An 11,786-nucleotide genomic window follows, 5' to 3' on the forward strand; every position below is an offset into this window, starting at 1 on the left:
TCCCACTCTGGCAAATGATAGTACTGAAGAATTTGTGTTCTGAGGTTCCCTGCTTAAAGACAGTTTTATGGGGGGTGTGGGGAAAGAAATGGGGAAGGAATAAAGAACACTCCTCCAGAGACCCATAAACAGTCAGTCTAACTCATAAGCCCTACCCCCAGCACAAAAGGAGAAAGCCCACCGTGCCCAAAGCCGCTAAGCATCCTACTTTGCTCTCTTTCCTGTGTCGAGAAGAGATTTCTCAGGGGTTTTGTGCTTTTCAAGGCTCCAGAGATGGAAAGCAGAAGGCTCTAAGGCATCGTCAGATGCCCAGAGCCTGGAAGCCTCGCAGCCTCATATTATGATGATTGTTTCCTATTTTTATTTTCAAAAGAGAACAGAGAATTAGGATTATGTCATTAAAACATTAAAACATCGGCTTAACCTTCTATTTGAGGTGGACAGTGGTAGCAATGGAGACAAAGAGAGACATCTCTGGGATATATTTTGGAAGTAGATTGACATATATTGTGGTTGAAGAAGTAGCAAATAAAAAAAGAACTAAGAATTACTCTGAGGTTTTTCGTTTTTTCATGTTTTTTTTTCCCTTTGAGTAACTGAGTTTCCTTGAGTTTCCCACCATTAAGAAAGAGAAATATAGTCAAGATATGTTTGTGGAGTAAGAAATAGGAATTAGAAAGTTCTGATTTGGGCTGTTTTAGTTTTGCAGTGTATTGTAGCCATGTAAGTGCAGACCCAGTTCCAGCATTAAAATCATGGCTGACATATACTCATCTCCACATACCGTCACTTCTGATCATCTTGCTTCCAGAGGAGAAACCTCACTGTCATAATAATCAAAGCCTTGCATTTCTGCCAGCCATTTTCTCCCAAATCTTTCAAGCTTTCTACACTTAATTGCACTGATGCGAACTCTGAATTTCTCCACCCAGCCCATTTGTTTCACCCCAATTCCCACTGCCCCATGTTCTCAGTGATCGTTAGAACTAAAAGAACAAGATTGCAAAACTTCTATTGGCTGTCTCCTTCATAATGCAAGAAAGAGCTCAACAAATAATAAAACAACAAATAATAAATGTGAATGTGGTAGAATTTCTGCTTCTGTAAGCTGTTCCTGCTTGCATTGTTCCTTCCCACTCTGGGCCCAGAAGGATTATTGAGCAGTATCAGCTCTATAACAATTGGTTGTCTTGACTGTGGATACAAAAGGATAATAACCAAGGAACATTGCAAAGGCATTAACAGAATTCCAGTTAACAAACACTCCAGTTTTAACATTAAAAATGATCGCGGAAGGGCTGGAGAGATGGCTCAGAGGTTACGAACACTGACTGCTCTTCGAGAGGACTTGAATTCAGTTCCCAGCAACCACATGGTGGCTCACAACCATCTGCAATGAGATCTGATGCCCTCTTCTGCTGTATCTGGAAACAGTTACATAAAATAAACTTAAAAAAAAAAATGATCCCGAAGTCTAAAACAAATGCCCTCAGTTCACAGCAGTCTTTTCCCTTCAAATCTGTTCATCTCAAAACTTCAGTTTTAGCTAATATTTTCTTCATCATTTCTTCCTTTGTCCATGGTTAAGATAGATGTCGAGCCAGACATGACGGTGCATGCCTTTAATTCCACAACTCCAGAGGTAGGCAGAACTCTGGATTCAAGGCCAGCCTGGTCTACCGAGTGAGTTCCAGGATGACCAGGGTTACATAGAGAAACCCTGGCTCAAATTAAAAAAAAAAAAAGAAGTGATGCTAATCTGACTAGCCAGAGTCGGGAACACCGCCATGCCTTTCTTCAGTGCTCACCTCCATAAGAAATTAATTTGTGTTGCACAACTTGGTCTTCTGGTGTAGACAGAAATATTTCATTTTTTTTAGAAATTACTAAAAATATTTATAGCTTGATGAAGCTAATTTAAAACACACAGGAAAGGCATGCCGTGTCTTCGGTTCCCTGGGCTGCAGCTGCAGAAGTGGTCCCTTGTCCCTCCCTCAGCAGCGATTGCTCAGGCAGGGGCTCTCTGAGAAAGCATTTCTGGACTCCAGACGACTGCTGAGCAGACGACCGGCCTTTCTGCTCACTGGGTGATGAATGACAGGATGAAATCGCCTCCTGTCCCATTCCCTAACTTGCCAGGCGTTTGAGTCTCAGCATCAGCAGTGCCATCCCACAGTGAGCTGGCTTTTGTTTTGTTTGTTTTTTGTTTTTGTTTTTAATGACCTGGAAGCATGTCTTATAATCTATTTCCTAATCTAGGAAAAGCCAACTCTTACCCCTGTTTAAGAAAAAATAAAGAAAACTAACTAAAATTTGTTCTGAAAAAATCAGTGATTAAATAAATCAACTGGAAAAATATTTTTCTTTGTTCTGCTGAGTAAATTCAACAGAGCCTGAGGACCCAGCCAGCCTGGCCATTAGGAATCCTGGCCGAGGTAGAAAAGAGGCCGTGCTTACCCTCTCCTGCCGAAAGAGCCATAAGACACTTCTGGTCTTGTTCTGCTCCTTGGATAGAAACAACCACTATTAGCTTCTTTAAAAGCTCCAGAGAAGATGAACTCCGTCATCCCTCAGCATACTAGAGGAATCATTTTTTTTTTCCCTTCTGATGGAACTAGCAATACTTCTTGTGGAAAAACTATTTTGTCATAAATTTTAAAGAGCACACAAGGAGAAGCAATTTGCTAGCTCCAAAATGAACAAAGCAAAAAGAAAAGGGGGGAAAAAAAGTCGGAAGGGAGAAGGGAAGGAAAAGAAATAGGGAGGGAGGGAAAGGGAGGGGAAGGGAGAGGAAGGGAAGGGAGGGGAAGGAAGGCTATCAGAAAATGGGAAGAGCCGCTAATCACATTTGTTCTGAGGCGGTGCTAGGCGGAGGCCGATTTCACGCTCTGCATTTGAGGCACATATGTCTCTTGATAAAAGCAAAGGGATTGAAATTATAAAGGCTGACAGTGTCATCACCATAAAGAGCTCTGAAAGTTATTGTCTTAAAATAAATGCCTGGGAGGCCTGAGAGGCCTGGATAGTCTCACCCACACAAAAGCAATTTCTTTTGTCATCTTCTTATTTAACCACGCTAACCCCTGAGAAGTCAGCGCGGGGCTCTGACGAAGTGCCATGTTGTGAACCATGACACTTAACAGATGAGCGCGGTGTTCCTCCAAGTGAGCCATTGCCCTGAGACTGGGGGAGCGAAAAAAGTCTGAAATGAATCACACAACCAACATACAATGGCGCAAAAGATGACTCGCCAGGTCCCAAGGAAAATAAGTAGGAATGAATGAGTAGCGCTCTCAGGGAATCATGGTCCCAGAGGGCAGTTTATTGGTCTGTCCACACTGAGCCTGCAGTGGGATGCTACAGGAAGTGCTGTGACGGACAGTGCGTGAGGGAACTACTCCTTCTGGTGGTACTGCTTGTCTTCCGAGGGGAAAGGGCTCATTGCACTAAACCCTCTGAGTGTATGCAGTGGGTGATTTATCGGAAGGCTCACAGCTGGCATCAGATAAAACATTTGGGATCGTTTTAGTCGTCTGATACCTGGAGGCAGCATTCCCTCTCCGACGCGAAATCTAAAGCATGCCTGTCATTTCGGGCTCTTTAATGAAATCTGTTTCTCACAGGATGTCTCCGTAGGATGTGATTCCCCTACCAAATGGAATCACCTATTTTTATAACTGCTTTTGTGGGGATGGACAGAGAAAGAAAGAGATTTGCTTTAAGGAAAAACAAAAAAGGAAAACAAAACAACTCATGATGCAAGTGATAAAGACGTGCTATCCGGGATGGCGAGGGTGGCGGCTCACTGGCACCTCCAAATAGCTCACACTAGAGGTGACAGCTCACTGACTCATGACAAGTCCCCGAGATACTGGCTCCCACAGTTGTTCTTTAAGGAAAGAGGGACCAAAAAATGTGGTATGACAAATGTCCCCAAAGAATAACAGCTTAAATGGCTTCCGCGGAGGCTAGAGTTGCCTTTCTAGATAGAGGTTCACCATGTAAGAGTATAAATCAGGTGATAGCCCTTTCCTAACGAGAACTAACAGAAAACATTGACGACCCACCCCACACATGCATGCAAGTCCAAATCCAATGGGATGAATTGACAGGCTGTGAGTCTGTCCTGTTTAAAGCTTGAGCGTTAGTCAACTTTATTTCTTTTCTTTTCTTTTCTTTCTTTTTTTTTTTTTTTTTTGGTTCTTTTTTTCGGAGGTGGGGACCGAACCCAGGGCCTTGCGCTTCCTAGGCAAGCGCTCTAACCATTGAGCTAAATCCCCAACCCCCGTCAACTTTATTTCTTGATGCAGTTTGCTTGAAGGAAAGTCAGTGCTGTGACTCTTACTGTCCATATCTCAACTATAGGTTCCGAAGCTATTTTAAGAAATTAGAAAGCAAGTTAAAGCAAGTCCCAGGAAGAGTTCCAGTTAGAAGCCCAAACATTCGCACTCTTTACAATTGGTAAATGAGCATCTTGCCCACACTCATTATAACCCACAGGCAAACCACATCTTTAACTTCTCCCATATGTCCTGGGTTTGCATGGTGACAATCCTTCTGCTTACCACCGTTTTTCACTTCGTCTAGAAATAGCCAGAGAATTGGATGCTATTTCTAGCAGGCCAGGAAGGATGGCTAGGACTCTGTGCTCACAAGAGTCTACAAGTGCAAGGGAGGTTAGCACTCCCTCTTAAGGTCTGAGTGACCCCCCTCTTGCTTTACAATGGAACTGGAAAATCACAGATGACCAAGCTCAAGTTCCCACAGCCCTCCTTTAAGACAATCGGTGCTCAGGTCCCCAGGAGTCCCCATCAGTGGTACCTCAGAAGAACTGAGAAATCTTTGGTTCTCTTATGTTCAAAGCAGAGGAGCCTCCAATCATGACCCAGACCACATGGGCTCTTCAGTTTGAGCGGACTTTGTCAAACTGCTAAATCTTCTACAAACTGTCTCATGAAATCTGTTTCTCACAGGATGTTTCAGTCTTGGAAATAGTATGTATTCCCCTACCGAATGGAATCACCTATTTTTATAACTCCTACTGGGGGACGGGAGAAGGAAAAAGAGAAAGAGAAAAAAGAAGATATTTCTTTTAAGAAAAAATATTCTCACACAGGATATTCCCATAGAATATCCACCCCCTCATTATCGCCCCCCCAACAATCCCATACACTGGGGATCCAGCCTTGGCAGGAACCACAGCATCAATGCTATGGCATAATTAACACCGAAAAACACACACCCAGTCCTCACTACCAAAACAAAGAACATCAGTGCTCCCGGGATTCTACCATGTTTTCCTCCATGTTAAGCTGAAACACATCACCTCCTCAAACCCTTTTTGATGTGAGCCTTTCCATCTAAAGACACTTTCCTAAGAAGTCAAGCATTTGTTGAAACCTGGTGTATGTACGTTCTGGTGAAGCAAACTACTGTTTGGTATTGTGTATTGCATTAGCTTGCAATGAAAGGCATTCAGGGCACAAGATCAACTGCACATAATCTTCTGGAGAATGCAATCACCTCTATGACAATAATGAAGATGGCGTTAGATTACCAAACCAAAGGGTCTCACACTTTTCCATCCGGAGAACTGAACTGCTGATTGTGAGCAATCTGCTAGCTGGGTTTAGTCAAGGAAAGGTTACCTCAATGAAGACTTGTTCGCAAAGCAGTTCATCACCCGTCTGATTGTTAGACATTTTTTTTTAAGATTTCTTTATTCTTACCTAGATGTATATGGTCTGCTTGTGTGTGGATGTCTTTGGAAGCCAAAAGAGGGTAACGAATCTCCTGGGGCTACAGGTACCAGTTGTGAGCCACCTCATGTGGGTGCAGGAAATCAAACTTCAGGCTTCTTCAAAAGCAGCAAGCACTCTTAACCAATGAGCAAATTTCCCCAGACCTTTAAACCCTTTACTCGGTGTTCAGATCGGCTTGATTTGGGATTTCTTGTTGATTTCCAGAGTGCAAACAGAATTCATGTGCTCTCTTTAGTTAAAACATGCTGTGGTTAGCAAGGCCTGACCATCCATACTCAGTCACGGAGCTGTTTTAGATGATTTGAAGGGGTCATGAAACACGCCTATCACTGCCAAGCAGAAAACTAGGCACCACTCTTAAATACATTCTCTTCAGTGTTAAAAACAAACAAACAACAATTATCTTTTCTATCAGTGTGGAAATTTCAGCTTTTATGACAGCAACTTGCAGTACTGGATCACTAGTTAGAAATTAAAGTTGCTTCCTTGAGCAGTGACACTGGCAGGAGTGGGGGTGGGGTGCTGTGGGAGATGCCCAGAACCTGTGGGCTCTGTCTTCAAGACAGAGATGAATGGCTTGCTGCTGGACTGGCTTTCTTATGTGAGTGAGTCCTTTTCTGGCCCACCCGCTCTGTCTTACTTTGTGATACCCTCCATCATTTTAAGATCCAACAGGAAACCTTCACCAGAGGACATCCCCGGGATCCTGGGCTTCTCTGTTTCTAGGAACACGAGGTTGCAAAGCTTCTGTTCCTTATGTCCACTCTTGGGGATTCTATTATGGCAACAGAAATGGACTAAAGCAGCCCTGATTCACTATGTGAGTCATCAGAATCTTCCTCTGACATTCATACTAATTACAATCCTGGCCTTTATCGTCATTAGTGTTATTGTTAAAATAGATACAGCCATTGTGATATCTAGGATCACAGAATTATATTCTAACAGAAATGTTCATGAAATAAATGCCAAATTTAAGACTCCTATGTTCACCAGCAAGTGAATTTCTTCTTAAATCTGTTCACACTGTCTGGCTTTTTTTATTCATATGTCCAGTTTAATGAAGAGTGTGAACTACGGCAGTATCCCACATCAATGTAACATGGTTCAACTGTTTATGCAGAAGCTAATGGATACAGCGAGGAAAATGACTGTTAGAGTCTTAGCTCCAGGAAGAAAGTTAAATATCCCAGCATTTGCACAACCTGCATCTATTTACACGCTACCCCAGTGGGTGCTTTCCGGAAGGAGCAATGGGAGTACACGTTCCCTCCCTATGAGGTAGACTTTACAGACATGGTCCCACCGTAGGGGAAAGAGCAGCTGGGGAAGTATAGGATTGCTTCCGGACAGGTGTGCAGAACAGAGCTAACTGTCCTGACTACTCAGTGGCTCTTGTCACTGTGACAGAGCAAGAATACTCCCTCTACGTCCTGCGCCTGAATTCTCTCCTTTCCCTCCCTCCCAGTCACAGGGTAAAGACAGAAGAATTTGGACATACTTCTTTCTGTGGAAATACTTCTTGTTACTGGTGTCATGCAAGGAAGGGGGACTGGGTAACTAGCTATTCTAATACTGAAGTCAGAATAAATGTCTGAGTACCCGCTATGTGTGGGTAACTGCAGGGCCACAGAGCTGTTTCTATGTGAGTCCAAGGTAGAAAGGAAGGGACTCTCAATACAGCAATCGACATTGGTTCCCATGCTCACACTAAACGGGGAGTGAAGGTTCACTAGACACACCAGACACACTTACTCTGCCAATAGGCTCCTGAATCTTGGGACACAGAAAGGGATGAAGAAAAAAAATAACCGATTCCTCCTGCTTTCGGTGTCTAAGAAAGGAATGAAAGAGATACATGGTCAGAAAGAATTTAAGCCCCCATATTTTAATATGTTGGGTGGAGGGTTACTTGGGAACTGTTTCAAAAGCTCTTTCTTCTTATAAGAAAAAGCATGCATAGTGACCATAAAGAACATTCAAATTAGAGAGAGAGAGAGAGAGAGAAAGAGAGAGAGAGAGAGAGAGAGAGAGAGAGAGAGAGAGAGAGAGTGTGAGTGAGTTTACTCACCAGATGTGGTTTGATTCCACATAAATATACTTTTATATTTCTTAGTAAATCAGTAGTTTTGCTATACAACGAAGAACAGAACTTTGCAGTTTCATATTAACTGAAAGCATGTGGAAGAGACAGAAACTAGATACCTGGGAAGAGGGAACCACAACTAAGAAAAGGTCTTCCTGAGATTGACCTGCAGGCAAAAGTCTAGCGTATGCTTGAGATTAATGGTCTGAGAGAGCCCAGCCACTGTGGGTGGTGCCATGCCTGAGTAAGTGACCCTGGGAGTTCTAAGAAAGGTGGCTGACCAGAAGCCTGAGAAGTAAGCCAGTAAGCTGCACTCCGCCGTGGCTTCTGCTTCAGTTCCTGCCTCTAGGTTCCTACCTTCAGTTCCTGCCTTAACTCACCTCAGTGAAAGTGTAAGAGGAAATAAACCCTCTCCTTCCCAAGTTGCTTTTGGTCATGGCTTTGACACCCGCAATAGAAGCTGAAGACACTGCTTAACCCCAAGTTCACTCATTTATCCTTCAGAGTGGTCTCATCTTCAACACTGGAGCTCTGCTTAGGTCACCCTTTGATGTCTTCCATTAGTTCCCTGGTGTAGTAAGTTCTCTGCCTACAAAGACAGGCATTAGCGGAGATGGGGCCTTGATGGTTCTTACCTACCAATATCAAGAACTGATTCCTGTCCCTGGTACTCTCAAGAAAATAAATGGACATGGCACTCACTGGCTCTAGGATTCCAAGTTCTTTGTCTCTGTACTACTGTGTCCTCAAAGCCTGAGGGACTACATAGCCCTCAGGCTTTTAAGTTTGAAGTAATTATAGTCTCACAGAAAGATGCAAAAATACTACAGTTCCAGACAACCACCAACTAACTTCCCCACCAGTAACATCCTAAGTAGAGCTATAGCATATCACAGATATATGAATGCAGAAGTCAAAACCAGGAAAGTGCTATCAGTCTATTACTTGCTTTACTGTCTCCATCCTTAAGCCTATGTTCATTTTAGAGCACTTTTATGTAATGTCTCCAGGTAACCACCTACACGGGAGAGACAGATGACCATTTCACCTCTTTTCGGTGGTTACTTTGTATTTTGCCCTGCTGTAACTGACACCTGTCCCCTGGCAACTACTAATCTGTTTTCCTCCACAACTTTATTTTGATAATAACTATATATATATATATATGCACAATATTTTTATTGTATATTTTGGCTTTCTTTTTCAGCAGCCCTATAGCACTTAAGGTCTATCCAGGTTGGAGTCATGCCCCAACAGCTCATCTCTTTTTATGGCCTATGAATCAGTTTGCCAAGCAGCTGTAGCAAACTGTAGCAGGGACCGTGCCCATTCTCCTCCTCCTCTGGCTACATAAGTAAACAGTAAGAAGTGTGAAAATAATCCACCCACAATGCAAGGGATGTAGGTTGAGGGAGAGCTAGGCAGCTCCCAGTATTTTCCTATCACAGCTAACCTAAGAACATGTACACGTTTTGTGTTCTGTATAAACTTTTTTTTTCCTCTAGAAAAAATACGCAGGTGCAACTTCCGGGGGCAGTTCTCCAGAATGGCTGTATCAGTTTTCATTCCCACCAGCAACTAAGAAACCAGCATTTCCAGGTATACAGCAACACTTGATATTTTCACTAGTGTGTTGTGTTTTCATTGTGAGTTTCATATCATGCATCCCAAACCCACTCATCTCCTCATCCTTACCTGCCTTCTGCCATTGCAACCTCCTGTCTTCATTATTCAGTATTTCTTGGTTTACTTAGCCATGGCAGTAGGTATGCAATGGTAGGCCATTGTGGTTTTACTTGTTATTTTTCTACTAGCTAATGAACATGTTTTCATGAGCTTATCTGCCACATCTACTCCCTCATATGAGATAGCAGTTGATTCCCCTGTTTTGAAACCAGGTTGTTTTTATAGAATTGTTTTTTGTCTTATCTTTGTTGTTGTTGTTGGTGGTGGTGGTGGTGGTGGTGGTGGTGGTGGTGGTAATGTCTCTCTCTCTCTCTCTCTCTCTCTCTCTCTCTCTCTCTCTCTCACTCACTCTGTGTGTGTGTGTGTGTGTGTGTGTGTGTGTGTGTGTGTGTGTGTGTGTTTAGGACCTTTTGTTCATACTTAAAATGAAGCTTTAAAATGAAGCTTTTCACTGCCACACATTTTCTGGTGATTGTTTTCTTTCCTTTGGTTTTTAGGTAACTCTTTGATGGCCAGTTTCTCCCATTAGAAGAAACTAAGGATGCATTTCCAAGTGCTTGATAAGGGAACTGGAAGCATGCTTTATGAAGCCACTGGGGGACAGCGAGACATGAAGCGCATGTGATCTCAGCAGTACTTCTATGAAAATTAAAGGATAATCACGAACCAAGGCAAATTTGTATTTTAATACAAAAGAGACCAGACTGTTTTCTCTTACACAGCAGCTGTGCTCTGGGGCTCTAACTGCTGTTCTTCCAGGCTTGCTCTGCTGAAGAACTGCAGTAGCTGCATTTCCGATCTCTGTTTCACCAACTACCATGTTCTTTATATAAATCAGCAGTATTTCATACTCTGCTCAAGTAGGAACTATTACTATACCTCAAAGTATGCAGTGTATAGGAATACAAGGACTATTTCTCCATCTCAGAAGTGACACTCGTCCTCTGGCTGTGGAAAAAAATAAATAGTAGCAAAGACTATAGTAGCAACACAAAGGATTTAGGCTGAGGGGGATCTAGGTAACCTCTGGTATTTTTCTATTACAACAGATAAAGAACATCTGTGTACAAGGTGTGTGTAAGTATAAACGTGTCCTTCTCTAGGAAAAATACTCAAAATGTACCTGCTGGTCACACAAAACCTAGACCTTTAGGAGGCAGAAGTATTACTCAGGTGGAAGTTTCTGGTAGCATCATGTGATGCAGACTCACATGGTATTTTGCTGAGGAAAGACCAGTGGACAGACACATGATGTTTGAAGAGTATAAATAGGACTCAATGGCCAGTGACTGCACGCTACGCTTGCATTGCTAGCTTTGCAATGGCTTCCTTGGTCTCTAGTCTTTGCTGATCTTTGACTTTGTTTCATGGTTGCTCTCACTGACTTTTTCCTGTGATGTGGAGGAAGCCTGGCTGTTTCTGCTGGATCGTGCCACTGCTGCTGATTTGTTTGGTATCCTGACACTATTATACTGGACTGCTGGTATCCTGACAACGGAAATTGAAATTGCCTCCAAAGAACTACATCTAAACAGGCCCACATCTCCTTACCCCTCTCCCCTCCTACTTTCTGACAGTGGGCCAGAAAGGGTGTAAGAGTGTGAATGTGTGTGTGTGTGTGTGTGTGTGTGTGTGTGTGTGTGAAGTATTTGAAAACCCTTATTAAAAGTAGGTTTAAAAAATCTAAGCCTAATATTACTAGTTTGACTAGTTCCATAGCTTCCATATCAAACTTTAATGTCAGAGTGATCCAGAATAATCTCCCAGAGGGCTCCCCCAAGAAATATGCAAATAAAAGGGAGAAATTACAGTGGCATTTTACAGGTTCCTAGCAGCCCTGAAAACAGAGATCTCTGTCCAATATAACAATGCCCAAATTAACTTCACCATGGGGCTTTTTAGATAAAACCAGTACTCTGTCATAATCAGCAGTCCATTTAAAGGAGCCCTACATTCACTACACAAAAATTGCTGCTTTAAAATGCTTGCTATTTTTGTAAACTATTTCTGAATTGAAGGGCACTACAGTAGAATTTATGAGAATTCAGTAATAGTTTACCACGTGGCACGAGAGCATGTTACTAGTGAAAGAAACCCTAATCAAACTTTGTCAAATTATGCATGCAATCCAGTTACATATATGCATTTATATGTATTTATTTACATGTGTTATATGTATTGCATTAAGTATATAGTTGCTTTTGAACTCTGAAGATCACAGAGTCTGAGAGCAAATAAGATCAAAGGGAACA

The 11,786-nt window shown here is 42.5% G+C and overlaps 1 long non-coding RNA gene across 1 annotated transcript in view; it reads left to right on the forward strand.

The window, feature by feature from the left end:
- Positions 1 to 10,182, forward strand: part of LOC120094217 (uncharacterized) — a 66,856-nt gene extending 56,674 nt beyond the window's left edge. The window contains exons 2-3 of the long non-coding RNA XR_005488351.2: positions 9,354 to 9,447; positions 10,032 to 10,182. This is a non-coding gene — a long non-coding RNA (uncharacterized LOC120094217). The remainder of the gene's footprint in view (positions 1 to 9,353; positions 9,448 to 10,031) is intronic.
- The last annotated feature ends 1,604 nt before the right edge of the window (positions 10,183 to 11,786 follow it).

The sequence above is a fragment of the Rattus norvegicus genome, chromosome 8, assembly GCF_036323735.1.
Source record: "Rattus norvegicus strain BN/NHsdMcwi chromosome 8, GRCr8, whole genome shotgun sequence".
Lineage (NCBI taxonomy): Eukaryota > Metazoa > Chordata > Mammalia > Rodentia > Muridae > Rattus > Rattus norvegicus.